A 15,412-nucleotide genomic window follows, 5' to 3' on the forward strand; every position below is an offset into this window, starting at 1 on the left:
CTAACCTCAGTACTGTGATGCCTAATCTTTAACCTAACCGTAGTCCTAATGCTAACCTCAGTACTGTGATGCCTAACCTTTAACCTAACCGTAGTCCTAATGCTAACCTCAGTACTGTGATGCCTAACCTTTAACCTAACCGTAGTCCTAATGCTAACCTCAGTACTGTGATGCCTAACCTTTAACCTAACCGTAGTCCTAATGCTAACCTCAGTACTGTGATGCCTAACCTTGAACAATAACACTGGGGCTATGTTGATAGCAAACTTAATTGCACCAAGTTATTTTCATATTGGGTCGCGGTTGACAAAATAGTTCCATATGAATGTAATTCATAAGAGGTACGGTTATGAAATGTTTCAGGTGTGTTTATCATGGTTAGAAATTATATAGAAGTTGACATGAGCACAAAACAGACCTGGCTCCTAGACTTGACAAACAACATCCTTTGTCTATTTTTAAGACGGCATATGGGTGATAATTCTGTTGCTAGTTAGATGTTATGGTTTTATAGTGATATTTTTGTTTATCTAAACGTACATTTTTTTTAGCTAAATGTGAAGCTGCAAGTCGACAACAGTTGACACCTTGATGTCCCACATTTGTCCGACTGTTCATATGGTAATGAATGCACCCAGCATCAACCCCATCCAAATAACAACATTTGTCTGACTGTTCAAATCGTAATGAATGCACCCAGCATCAACCCCATCCAAATAACAACATTTGGAACAGGGAATATCAGGACAAAGCAAAAAGAGGCGATGGAAATACAAGTGCGATAGCTGAACAGACTCCCAAGGCTGTTTGGAATTTCATGAGTAATTTGCCAGCTCACACAGGATGTAGACGACTGCTCTTGAAATCATCTAAAACGGTGACATGAACAGTGTAACTGGTTATTTTTAAATGTGGGGTCATTGACATCACATCATTATCCCATCAATTATTAAAGAGAAAATGTGGTGATCACATTCCCTTTCTCCTCTGTGGCCTTCTGTGCAATACACCTTGGTGTCTCTGGGAAATGATCTGAGGGCTAACATATGCTAGGGATGATAACGCTGGGCCTCCGCGTTCTAACTGTCTCAGACGCAGGTCATAACGGGATTTTGTGTACTGACTCTCCATAAAAGGGCCGTTCAACACACATTTCATTATGGCTTTGATAACTAGCTTAAGTTGGTGTTAGCGTAATAAGGAACTTGTGAGCCTACAGAGACAATGGCATCAACAGTGTAGGTGAGCATTGTGTTCGCTGAGACTCGCAGGCCCTACATCGTAGTGTTCTGATTGTTCCTCCGGGCCACCAAGTTTGCTGCAGTGATGAATAAAACAACAGGCTTGGTTTGTGGTGTTCTGCTGACTCGCAGGGTTTTAAATGAACTAGCTGCCAGCAGAGAGCCACCGATCAGCTCTGCCCCGGCCTGGTCGGGAGTTAGCCGGTGTACATCCCTGGGAGGCTGTCCTGCGCTGGGACGGCCTGCTCTCTGAAAGGCGGAGTACCCTCAGGGATAGTCTGCTCGCTCTGGAGCAGGTGGATGGATCATGTCTGGATCTGGTCCCCCAGTGGCTGTGTATCTGAATGGGTTTAGAAGACTTTAGATTTCCTTTTCCCTTTTTTTTTTTTTTTTTTACAACAAAAACATGTTATAAGTTTGAATGCTACTATTGGTTTGGAGTATTGTGTTTTACGAAAGCTATGCGAATACTTTGATTGGAGGTTTACTGTACTTTTAGAAAGTGATCTTTTATCTAAGTGATTTTATATATGTCCTAGCCAACATTTGGGTCTTAGATTGCTTTCTTTCTCTGTCTGTCTCTCTTTCACTCCCCACCTCACCCCTCCTCGCCTACTGTCTGTTATATTTTTAGGCAAATCCTTGTTTGTCACAGTTATGTTCAGCTAAATGGGGATCCGAATAAATGTCAACTTGTCTCTTTCCTAATGGCGTAATGCATGACCACGTTGTGAGGGGTCCTCACCGCTGGCTCGGCATTCCATTAGTGTCAAGCACCATCACTGAGTTCCCTTCCATACACGCACACACGCACGCACGCACATGGACTTTACATTTGAGTCATTTAGCTGACCCTGTTATTAGAGGTGACACAGTACATTATTGATGCACACATTCAGTACCTATAGCACTTTACACTTTTCTTTTTATTCGGGGGGGTGGTGAGCCAGCTGAAAGCTGATGATTAGGTGGCCGTGTTGGTATGAGGGCCAGATTGGAACATGTCAGGACGACCCCTACGTGTCATGGGATCTTTTATGACCACAGCGAGTCATTAACACATGTTCAGCGTCATAGTGTCGGAGTCATTAACACTTGTTCAGCGTCATAGTGTCGGAGTCATTAACACTTGTTCAGCGTCATAGTGTTGAAGTCATTAACACATGTTCAGCGTTATAGTGTCAGTCATTAACACTTGTTCAGCGTTATAGTGTCGGAGTCATTAACACTTGTTCAGCGTCATAGTGTTGAAGTCATTAACACATGTTCAGCGTTATAGTGTCAGTCATTAACACTTGTTCAGCGTTATAGTGTCAGTCATTAACACTTGTTCAGCGTTATAGTGTCAGTCATTAACACTTGTTCAGCGTCATAGTGTCGAAGTCATTAACACTTGTTCAGCGTCAGAGTCATTAGCACTTGTTCAGCGTTATAGTGTCAGTCATTAACACTTGTTCAGCGTTATAGTGTCAGTCATTAACACTTGTTCAGCGTTATAGTGTCGGTCATTAACACTTGTTCAGCATTATAGTGTCGGTCATTAACACTTGTTCAGCGTTATAGTGTCAGTCATTAACACTTGTTCAGTGTTTTGGTGTCAATCATTAACACTTGTTCAGTGTCATAGTGTCAGAGTCATTAGCACTTGTTCAGCGTTATAGTATCGGTCATTAACACATGTTCAGCGTCATAGTGTCAGTCATTAACACATGTTCAGCGTTATAGTGTCAGTCATTAACACTTGTTCGGCGTCATAGTGTCAGAGTCATTATCACATGTTTGATGTTCCATCTGAAAGATAAAGCCCTAAGCGGGGCAGTTTCACCGCACCGCGGCAGGGGGATTCGATTGTTTGCGTCTGGTCTCCTGTTCAACGCCCGACCAGGACACAGCTGCTGTTTTTCATGCTTTCATCTGTTCTTGAACCCATTCATTGGAAAATGAGTGGACAACTTGTTTGAAGCGTGTGTGCATCACAGAGAAACTATGTGCCTTGGAATCCCCTGAGTTCAACTGAGGTGCTAATAAGTTAATAGACAAAATTGTTCATTTACAATAGTCCCTTTGGTAAGAAGACACATTTGGGAGGACATTGCTATTTTGATATCTATTACTGTATGTGGCGGAAGAAAATAAACAACGCTGTCCTGTAACCTAGCCTCCGTGCTTTCAAATACTTGTTTCTGTCTCACATGTTCGGGTATTACAAATTATTTAGTGAAGCTTGCCTTACCAAAACAGAAAATAGGAAGTCCGTGTCAACAACACGTGGGGCGCTATGTACGTTCAAATTGCCAATGACAGTTTGACAACTGGCAACACATGCCCACTGACCTCAAGGTGTTCCTGGATATACAAACATGGGTATTAATTATTGTTATAGGGTTTCGCTGACTTCACGCCCAGTGATTGTAATTACTTTTTTGTTGTTGACAGTGATTGTGTTGACAAACACTAATAATTTAATATTGAACTGATTATTGCATTAGTCTTGTAAACACATTATTCTGCTTATCTTAATCTGTGTAAGGTCATGATCAGAGTACCCATACATCAATTCAAACACCTGGTTTTCTCAGCAATCTTTTGAGACATGCACCTTAAAAGTAGTTTTTATATTTACATTTTATATATCCAAACTCAGTGTCAGATAGGCTTCCCCGAACCAACGTGGTGACTGGGATATTTATTTTGGCCGGCAATTTTCTGAACTCAAGTCCCATTTAGTGGACTGATTTCAAAACAGGATAATTAGGTCGGTCAGCTGTTAATCTTGCTGAGCATGTAAAGGATATACAGGCCTGTTAATTTGATATTCATATCATTCTGTACATTTTGGGTGGGGGGGTGAAAGGGCCGGAGTGTTTCAGGAAACAGAAGTGGAGGGAGATGGAGAGTAGCCAGCAGTCAAACTGCAAACGTAGAGGTATTGATCTAAGGTCATTCCTGTGGAATTATTAGGAGATATTATTATCTTATCTGAAATAACCTCCGGCCTGCTGGAGGTCCTATAACTCCGTCGAGCCTTGTGGCGTTTCATGCTGATTTCATGTCTACCAAACTCCCAAACAGCATCTCACGTGGCCCCAAAGAGACAGTGAGCGTACAGCGCGCGCGTGGGTTTGTGTGGGTGTGCGAGCGGCCGCGGGTGCACTCTGTTAAAGATCTCCTGCGGTAACCGGCGCCACGACTGCTGTTCCATCACGGGAACATCCAGCAACACTGATGAAATGGTCTCTCCCCGTATCTGCTAATACTGACGCCGGCCCCCGAGCATCTACGTCTTAATAATGTCAAAGGCCCACCACTCTAATGGGAGACACGCTCTCCCAGGCCCCATCCGTCCGAGGCGTCCAGCAGCCCCATTTAAGCCCACTTTGATTAAATGTCAGGGGGAAGGTGTCTCCGCTGTGGGAAAGGTGAGGGACAGTCATGGAGAGGCTTTATATTGGCTCAGCAAAGCCTGGGAGCTGGCCGGCCGTGTTGGCACCACGTTAATGACAGGGGAAATGAATTTACGTGGTGATAATGAAAGGACGCACCGTGCCGGGAAGGGACGGGAAAGCGGCGGTTGTGGTTCCCCCGGGATCTTTCAGGTGCCACACGAAGGAGGCCAGGCGTGCGAGGAAGCCACGCACCCAAAGCCGTAGATTGATGATACTAATGCAAACACTCTTGCGCGAGAACACAGTAACACACACACACACACACGATATAAGCACTTGCTCGCACACGCACACAGTATAGGCATTTGTGCGCACAATGCACGTGATATAAGCACACACAGACACACACATACTCACATGATGTAGGCATTTGCTCACACACACAAATGCACACACACGCACACACAAAGAAATACATACGCATGATATAGGCGCTCGTACACACACACAGAAATACACACACATGATATAGGCAATTGTTCACAAACACACACACACACACACACACACTGAGGATCTAGAGATATGTTAGCTATTTAGTTCTATCCTACAAGCTCTTGGCTCCTTCCTACATGAGAGTTGGCTTGCCATCCTCTTGGTCTATTTCAGGCACACTTGCATGGGTCCCTGCTGACTGTGGCTGCTGCGACCTCAATCACCACTGGCCACCCACACACCACTGAATTCCTGCTCACACTGACTCCCCTATCTGTGAGCATCTTTCAGCATCTTTATGAAGGCCTATGTTTCTGATGCTGTGATGAACCCCTCTGTGTAGGCCTGTCTTTAGGATGCCGAGGCGAACCCCCTTGTGAAGGCCTGTCTTTCTGATGCCAAGGCAAACTTCACTGTGAAGGCCTGTCTTTCTGATGCCGAAGCGAACCTCTCTGTGAAGGCCTGTCTTTCTGATGCCAAGGCAAACTTCACTGTGAAGGCCTGTCTTTCTGATTCCGAAGCGAACCTCTCTGTGAAGGCCTGTCTTTCTGATGCCGAAGCAAACCTCTCTGTGAAGGCCTGTCTTTCTGATTCCGAAGCGAACCTCTCTGTGAAGGCCGGGTCTTTCTGATGCCAAGGCAAACCTCTCTGTCAAAGCCTGCCTGATGCCGCGGCGAACCTCCCACCAGCCTGATCGCAGACAGATTGGATCTATGTGTTTGCATGCCGCCGGGTTAGTGATAACGGGAGGTTGCTGATGCCAACCAATGACACGTGGAGTTATTAATGGGTGACTCCTGCGTGGCCGCAGCTGGCATGCAGCGTGATGAACAAGGCATGCGGGTCGGCGCTGTTATATCATGTCCTATCAGGCCATTACGTCTCTCCCCTGGGCCTCCCGGAACCCATTAATCGGCCCTTGTCTCCCTGGTGTCAGCCGCCACGTCCTTCCCTTAGATGCGGCGCGGGCCGTAAATCTGGCTGCCCTCACGCATGCACTTGCAGGCCTTAACACAACTCCTTCATCCCGTGGGCATGTGCAAACGAATTCATCATCGCCGCCACCCTGGGCCGTCGCCACCGTGCTTCCATCGCCACCTGGGGCGGGGCCATCAGCGCCGGGGGGCCTTTCATTGGACGGGGTGTTTGTCCTCCTTTGTGGACTATAAGGTGGGCGTAGCCGGCTGTCACTTTTGTTGTCGTCATCGTTCACATTCGGTGGCTCTTCGTCATCAGCTTCATCGCTGCCAGAAGTTCCAGGTTGTTAATAATGTGTTTGTAGTGAGGTTAAATGGTATTTTACGGATGTTTACCAACCAATAATGCATTTGGTTTCAGCTAACCCAGCGTTTGCTGTGAACACCAGTGGTGTTCTAAACCACATAAGGTATATCTGGATTTTAGTCAAGCTGTGATTGGCATGCCTAATTCAAGGCTAATGCTACCTGAGTCAGATTAGCCCTGCATTAAGGAAACGCTCTGAGCCTAAGCCCGCACTCAAATCATGGTGCCATTATCCAATACATATAGGCTGATATGGACTGGGATTGAAAAGCTCTTTGAAAGACGGTGCAGGAAAATACATTTTAATATAGGCCCTGGTTCTTTTTTTCTCTCTCATTAGTAGGCAGAGGCATTCACCTGTCATATGTCCCCAAGTGGTGTTTAGGGGGCTCGTTGGCCTCTTTTTCCATTCGCCTTTGTTACTTCATTCTTTTCTCGTTGACAACAGTTAATACATTCTAGGATGTCAAATACATTTGTGGGATATGTTACGTGTTGGGTTTGTAACAAATCATGAACATTTTATATAAAGTAAACAATTGTTTTCAAATATACACGATTTGACTATATAGCACCCAAAATCAATTTTGGCTCATGAGTACCGCTTTCCCATCCACTGTCTACAATGACACAAAGAGTCTGGAGTGCATCTTGAAATATGCACTGAAATACGTTTTGTTGTCCTTATCGTCATCATTGTTATTTTGTGGTTGAATTGGCCTCATAAAGGAATAGAATGTGATGCAGATGGCTTTTGTTTCTCTTTAAAAGGATTCAGTGGGTATGGGTCTGAATAACTGCTAAGCAAACAAGACTATTGCCTCTGGATCTCTCTCGCATTGTTCTCTGAGTTCTCTCTTGGAGTTCTCTCTCGGAGTTCTCTCTCGGAGTTCTCTCTCGGAGTTCTCTCTCGGAGTTCTCTCTCGGAGTTCTCTCTCGGAGTTCTCTCTCGGAGTTCTCTCTCAGAGTTCTCTCTCAGAGTTCTCTTCCTCTTTTTTCAAACTCCCCATCAGTTACTTTGGCTGCTGTACACTAGGTCTAGTCAGCAAACAAGAGCAATTGTGCACCAGACACTGGAGGAACTGAGGCTGGCCACTTGAAGTCTCCCCCATGGATCAACAGAATGGTCTCTAAATATTATTTTCCATTTTTTAGGTTTCAGCAGTGCGCCCACTGTGGCGATGGGAGACTGAACATCGAGAGAAATTAAACAATTATTATGGCAATAAAACAGACCTCTGGCTGACATCAGGAAAAAATGCTGAAAAATATGTTTTCAGCCAGTTTATGATCAGTGCTCCATCATAATGTATCCTGTATCAATTAACGCTGAAAAAACACAATAATTAATGTAAATCAATCCATTGTTTGGCTACAGAACTGCCATTTCATACTGAGCATGTAAAAACCAGTCCTGTGACGTTAGTCAGTCCTGTGACATGCAGTCCTGTGACGTGAGTCAGTCCTGTGACATGCAGTCCTGTGACGTTAGTCAGTCCTGTGACATGCAGTCCTGTGACGTGAGTCAGTCCTGTGACCAGTCCTGTGACGTGTACAGTCCTGTGGCATGAGAAAATACATAAAGCCTACCAACCAAAAGAGACAAATGTTTTTGGACCATCATAAATCAGACAATAGGTGCAAAACATTTGTTCACCTAAAACTACCATTTACCACTGTTAAAATGATTTAGTTCAAAACCTGGTAGAGGATGGAAGTACCCCACACTCATACACACACACACACACACACACACACACAGATTCTCCAAGGGCCACGGTTACACATACACAACTTGGTTGCATTTTGAAGTAACAAGACACAACATTTGAAAGGGTTTCCAAAAAAATCCTTTAGTTTCCTCTAATTGTTCAAGAGGTTATAAGGAAAGGCTCTGTGCAGTTTTCCTTGCAAGGCGAGGGTTCACAATGTACTGAAAACAAGGGTGCTATACTTATCAAGACATTATATTTTTTAGGGAAATACATTTAATAATTCATTATTTAAGAAATCAGCATTTTTGGTTGCTTTTCATTGAATCGTTCATTGAGTACATTATATTGCACATTGGAAAACTAGGTCTTGCTTAATCTTTTTGTTAATCTTCAATGGTGCCATTTATGTTGGAAGTCCCTGTTCAGACAGCCTGCTCCGTGGGCCCCCTGGGCACTGCCCTTACCCCGAAACCAGGGTGGGACCCCGGCTATTGTCCTTACCCCTGAAACCAGGGTGGGACCCCGGCTATTGTCCTTACCCCTGAAACCAGGGTGGGACCCCGGCTATTGTCCTTACCCCTGAAACCAGGGTGGGACCCCGGCTATTGTCCTTACCCTGAAACTAGTGTTAATCCATGGCTGGGACTTCCACGGTGCCAACCGTGGGGACCACCGATACGGATTATTAAAGAGCATCAATCAATCAAATGTATTTATAAAGCCCTTTTTACAACAGCAGTTGTCACAAAGGGCCTTACAGAGACACCCGGCCTTAAACCCCAAGGAGCAAACAACAGTAGTGTTGAATTTCAGTGGCTAGGAAAAACTCCCTAAGAAGGCTGAATTTTAGGAAGAAACCTAGAGATGACCCAGGCTCAGAGGGGTGACCAGTCCTCTTCTGGCTGTGCCCGGTGAGATATTAAGAGTCCAATTGAAATAATTAATACATTTCTCTGGGCTAAATCCAGAGTCTATTTAAATTTAGACTAGGTCAGAAGTATGACCAGGTGGACAAGGACAGGGACAGCAACGGGCCCCCCAAACCAGGTACTCCGCAGGTGTGGACCAGGACCTCATCTCCTCCTAAAATGTTAAACTGAGAAAAGTTAGAATCTGCATTCCTCATATCCCCCAGCACAATAATATAGCAGCGTAACAGCATCTAGTTCCATTCCACTAATGATGGTGTAAATACTACTTACCATTTCTGGCAGTTATTGATCCTGAATCTTAGGAGTTCTTTTCCTGTTATTAAACCATTGGTGGGGTGGTCTGTCGGAACGTTAGTTTCCTCTTCTCAGTGAGTCAGATTACCAAGTGCGGGCACATTCGGGGCTCTCTCATTGGTCCAGAAACTGATGAGTGGTGCCAGAAACCAGAACACACATTGGAAACAGATAATTGATTCGTCATCAGACCTAATAACATTAGATCTAAATCTGAGTGACAATTCAGATGGAACTAGCCTCCTAGCTTCCTTCCTTATTGCATGTGTAATACTTCTCTTTCAGAGAATTGCTCATAAATGCTAAATTATTTGGTGTAAAGCCACAGGCTAATTAAGCTCTATTGAACATGTGAAATTATAAAGCTAGAATTGAGACAAAAAGGCTAGAATTGTTGGTTGAAAAGTTAAAAGGGAACTCATTGATTCTCCCATTGTCTAGTTAACAATGTGTACTTTAGACTGGGGAAAGTCCCCTTCCATGCAGATGTTTTCATTTAACAGACTAAAGGGCAAAACAATTAGTGTTGTTTCAGACCGCAGAATCCTTCTTTCTGAAGATATTATCGAAGTAACTGACATCCTGGATATTAATCAGGAAGCCAGAATAAATTCAAACATGAGGTGAATTTTAAGCACATGGTTAATGCATTTTCCCTAATCGATGTTACAGATGATGCCACCAATCCAAATAGCTGTCGTCACAGCGACGAATTAGAAATAGCAGTGATTAAGTATTTTGCATTTGAGCTCTGTTGCCTTTGACGTGTCAGTGTGAAGCAAGATTCCATGCCTTTATTCTCAACTAAGACTTATGTTGTGACATTTTCCTCAAAATCCAAGGGGCCATGTTGGAGCAGAGTTTGGACCAGAGGGAAAGCTGATTCTGATTCAACATGCAGTGCTGCCTGCCATGCACATCAATAGCCAGCACAGTCACCCAGGCCTACACACAGACACACACACACACACGAAAACCTTCCTATGGGCGAGTGGATTGAATAGAAATAATAATCATCCTTTTTTTATCCTGAGGAGAGAGCTTGTGGACATTCATCAATATGACAATGACCATGATGCTCACATTCGGGGCCGTTTGCCTGTCTACTATGTATGTTGCCATGTATGTCGTTTATACAGAGGTTGGCAGGTGTCAGTGTATACAATTATGCCGTCGCTTGGTATGCAACAAGTACTGTCAATCCGCAGATATTTAAAGTGACTCATTATTGGCCAGCTGGCGAACATCAGTTGACAAATAAACCAAGCCATGGGAAACCCAGAGATTAAACTCACAGATTAAGGCGTAATTGAAGGTCAGTAGAAAGTAAACAAGTTATTTGTTTTTGTTGGATTAAAGTCTGTGGATTGGGGGCTCTGGTTTGGGGGAGCGTTCTTAGCCGGTCTGTCGCTGTGCCAAGCTGTCCACCGCAGTCCACAACAGCCCGGGAGGGCGGTATCGTCAGCAGAGGTTTTCTGAAGGTTATCCCACGCTAAAAACACACTGGTTCATTCAAACGCAAAATTGGCATGAAAATTAGAGAGTAAGATTGGACAAAAAGCTCAGTTTTTTCGAGGAGATGCAGCTAGAAGTTAAAGGAGATGCTGAAATGGATGACTGACTGAAATGATGCTAACGCTAGTCCTAGCCCTAACCATAGCCATTTGTAGCGCCAAAAGTTAGTTTTATGTGTATTTATTTGCAAAATGTTTCATTTAAGGCCATCACAATAAACTATCAGGGTTGTAGTTTTTGTGTTGCCTCCCTTAAAATATTTACGTCTGACCTGACTCTGTCATTTTCATGTGAATTTCACATTTGTAGTTGTGCAACTTCCCCCCCACGAGACACCGTTGAGATTTTCTTGTTTCATCCTGTTTCCCCTCAAGCATGTTGGGCGCCTGCAAGCTTACTGAGATCATCAATCAGGTGAGCTTGATCTTGCACATGCTGATCTGACAGACTTCCAAGTGGGACTTGCAGTGTAGAAAATAAAGAATATTTGGCTCTTCTGTGTGGATACCAAGTATGAAGACATGCCATGATCTTCAACCCTGATGAGCTCATGGGAGTTGATGAGACAGTGCAGGTTCATAGGTTGAATTGAACATCATAAAATTGAGTGGAAAAAAGCACTTATTTGTACATTTTGTGGCCTTTCATTGACTGCTATTATTATTAATATTGTTTTGTGAATATATGAATGAACTCATTCAATCCTATTTCCTTGGGCACATCCAATGTACTTAATCTTCATAAATGGTTAATGAATCACACATCAAAATGGAAACCTATAGCTGTCACTGGTGAATCAGCCTTGATTTCACCCAGTACCAATTTTCATTCAGTTTTAATTACACATCCATTTACTAACCTGTTGGTTTCTGTTAAGAGTCAAACATACTGATGCAGTATTTACATTTTATCATGCTTTTGTGGCAGGGAATGTCCTTCACGTGTTTGAACAAATTTTATTTGCCTTTGCAAAGCATTTATGTACCGCACAAAAAAGTCACAAATTGTAATCTATCTAACAATTCCCATCTCCAGTTGCTAATGCCTCATTTTCCTGTAGCAAGCTGGCTCAAATTAAGATACATCATCTGTAGGTTGAGTGGAAATAATGTCTATATTAATGCCCCTTTATAGCGTTTCACACTGCCACGGTTGAGATATGCAGCTTTAAAGTGCGTTTTGAAACCTCCACCTTGAGTTTTGTTTCTATGGCAACTACATTCCAGGGCCCAGATAAAAGAGCTATTATGATGCTTTTGCAGAGGATTGGAGACAATGTGAGTGCATTTCTGCCGGTTGGGAGGGAGATTTGTCTTGTTAAATCCCCAACAACATTTGCAGGGGCTTTGATATCATTGTCTTTACCTGGTGATTTTACAGCGCCACCAGCCAGCGTTTGACCTCATCCTTGTAAACTCTAAGCTTTAATAGCAGATTTATCAGAGTACTGTAACCAAAAACTAGTTAGGCATAACACCACAATCACAGAGGGCTCAGTCACAGAAGCCTCCCCGGATAGGGCCACAGTGTCTCTGGACCCCCCCGTCTCAGCCCCAAGGTCTAATGCTGAACCCCCCCCATCTGGTCATGCTTCTGACCTGGACTAGGTTTAATACACTCTGGACTTAGCCCACATGCATTTTATTCATTATTACAACTTGTACTCACAGCCAGAAGAGGACTGCTCACCCCTCTGAGCCTGGTTCATCTCTAGGTTTCTTCCTATATTTCGGCCTGCTTAGGGAGTTTTTCCTAAGAAAATACTATGTTTTCTTAAACATAGTATCATGTGATATTTGCCTAGAATATCTAAAGGTTGGAATAAACCAATTGTTCCTGTTTTGTGTTTTTGTGTGTCTTGTTCATATAGCGTGGCATTTAAGAACATTGCGAGTAAAACAGGAGGACACACCTAAACAATGTTAATGGCCAAAGAAGAACGTGAACTTCCATGACTCAAGCTCTCCAAAACCGGTCTTCCCAAAACAATTTGCTGTGGTGTGGATTCACTGTAATTTAAATTTAAAAAAATCAAGAACTAAAGTGGCCATACAGTCTCATCTAACTCTAGATTCAATTAAATCAATCAATCAAATGTATTTTATAAAGCCCTTTTTACCTTTTTACCCTCAACCTGAAACCCCAAGGAGAAAGCAACAACAGTCTTGATGCACAGTGGCTCAGAAAAACTTGCTGAAAGGGGTCAAAACTTCTAGAGAGGAACCAGGCTCTGAGGTGTAGCCAGTCCTCTTCTGGCTGTGTCGGGTGAACATTTTAAGAGTACACATTTTAGTAATTAATGAAGGCATGTGGGCTCTGTCCAGAGTCTATGCAACATAATTCAGGGAAGAAGCAGGACCAGATGGAATACTCAAGATTAATAGATTAATAGTAGATTAATCAATAGATGGTCCAGGCATGTCATGATGTTCATCAAGCCGGAGAGTTGGTTGGTGACATCACCGATTGCCTTAAGAACTCTTTGAACACCGTACTCCTTACTTGCCAAAAATTATCAAAACTTGGAACGCTTATAATAGTTATTATACAGAACATTTAAAAGATTGGAGCTAGACTGGTAAGTCTGTTTGTCAACAAGGGTGGAAATTGTAATCAAATTACCACTATTCAGATTTTCTTTAAGAAAATTAGGTAACTTGCTATTGCAGAATTTGTCAATCGCAATCACAATGTGCAAAAACACAGTCTAAATAAAATGTCGAAGTACCATGTAGTCCACTGATTAATATTCAGTTTAGGGTCAATTTGAAAAACAATGCCCCGTAAGAACTTTACTTTAGGTAAAATCTAATCTCTTCTTGACATATTACATAAACATAACCTCAGATCTCGTAATGAGCGTATTAGAACGTAATGAGCAGCATTAGTTCTGATGCTTTGAAGACAACAGTTTGTAAGCAACTTTTGAATATGGAAAGTGGAGGGTCATTTGGCAAATAGACATGTTACGTTTTTGCGGGGAGAGGGTTGGAACTCTTCAGTTCTGATATATGCTTTTAACACATGACCTAATTGAGCATCTCACCAATTACGCAAAATGAGTCTCAGAATGTCATCTGTATTGTACGATAGTTCAGCGGAATATTTTACTTGGAGTTGTCAGGTAACCACTTTTATGCCACTTAGATAAAAGGTTGCTGCAAATGAGGAAACGTAACCAGGCAACTATTCGGCAAGCGCACTCTCTCTGCCAATTATATTACAATATGTGTTGACAGTAATTTAATAATGTGACAGTGATCTAATAATGTGACAGTGATTTACTAATGTGAATTTACGAGGAAACAAAAGCAGGTCAATGGCTACTTCCTGCAAAGCATTACCATGTTGGTCAAAATGCAGCGTGATTTTTAGCCATCATTGGGCTTTATCCAGTATTCACCAATTATGCATGGAGATACCCTGCAAATACTTATGGATGTCTGTGGAATTCCTAATGACATATTAATTTGCACGGTATTGCCAAGTGGATTTGATTCAATATGCTGAGTTGGTTACTGTCATTTTGGAAAGCTGGTCCTTAACATGTTAAATCTACAATGGCACATTCCACTTTAGTTATTTACACATAGGGCAGATTTTCTGTCACATTTGTTGACATTTAGACAAAACACATTATCTTATCATTGTAATGAGGCAATTTTAATGGACTCCCACATGCCTTTTCTGTTCTACCATGAACACTATTGGAACTAGCCAGAACTTCAATTAGGACACTTTTACCACTACTAATTTTCAAAAGGAAATGTATTTTCTGTCTTTTTTGGCCAAAATTCTGAGCTTTTCCGGACCCCCTCAAGCATGTTACGATGAGGGGGTGATGGGGGGTGGGGGGACTTGTCAAAATGTAAAACAATATTTTTGTCAAAATGGCCTGTATTACCTTCATTAACATTTTTTATCCTGCTTCAGACACATAAAATGAGATTCTATTCATTTGTGTTAAGGAGGTTTAGAACAAAGTTTGCTTGATCTGAAAGGTTTCTGAGTTTCCGAGATTCAACATGGAAACTCTTTAGCTAAGTCTAGTGTTGAGACAGATCCATTTAGCAAATCAGAGAACATTTAACTGTTCTGTGTGTTCAGCCAATCAACTATTCTGTCTGACCAAGCACAGTTAGCAGTCCATTGTGTACTTACCCTGTTTCTGGTGCATGAGTTTAATGACACTCATTTGCTACAACACCTTACTAGAACAAGTGGCAAATTTTCAAGTTTCATATCGTCATTGTGAAGTGGCATTGTTACCGTGGAAACTATTCTCTACTGTCGAGGTCTTTCTGAACTGAGAGTCCCGTATTAGCTGTTGTACATCACAGCATTCTCATGCCAGCTTTCATATTGTCTTACATCTCTGAATTAGCTTCCACAGATCATTTATCAGATATATTGTATTATCTATGGAGTTAATTGGAAGATAATATTACAGAAATATTTCTAGATAGTTTCATACATTTAAAACAATCTAAAATATTTTTAGATTGTTTTGACAGGGTATATTAATCAAAATGTAATCTGCCTGATTACTG

At 42.5% G+C, this 15,412-nt stretch overlaps 1 protein-coding gene across 6 annotated transcripts in view; it reads left to right on the top strand.

Annotated features, from left to right (window-relative positions):
- grid2 (glutamate receptor, ionotropic, delta 2) overlaps positions 1 to 15,412 on the top strand; it is a 351,085-nt gene that overhangs the window by 40,904 nt on the left and 294,769 nt on the right. The window lies entirely within an intron of this gene.

Source organism: Esox lucius, chromosome 13 (assembly GCF_011004845.1).
Source record: "Esox lucius isolate fEsoLuc1 chromosome 13, fEsoLuc1.pri, whole genome shotgun sequence".
NCBI classification, from domain to species: Eukaryota; Metazoa; Chordata; class Actinopteri; order Esociformes; family Esocidae; genus Esox; species Esox lucius.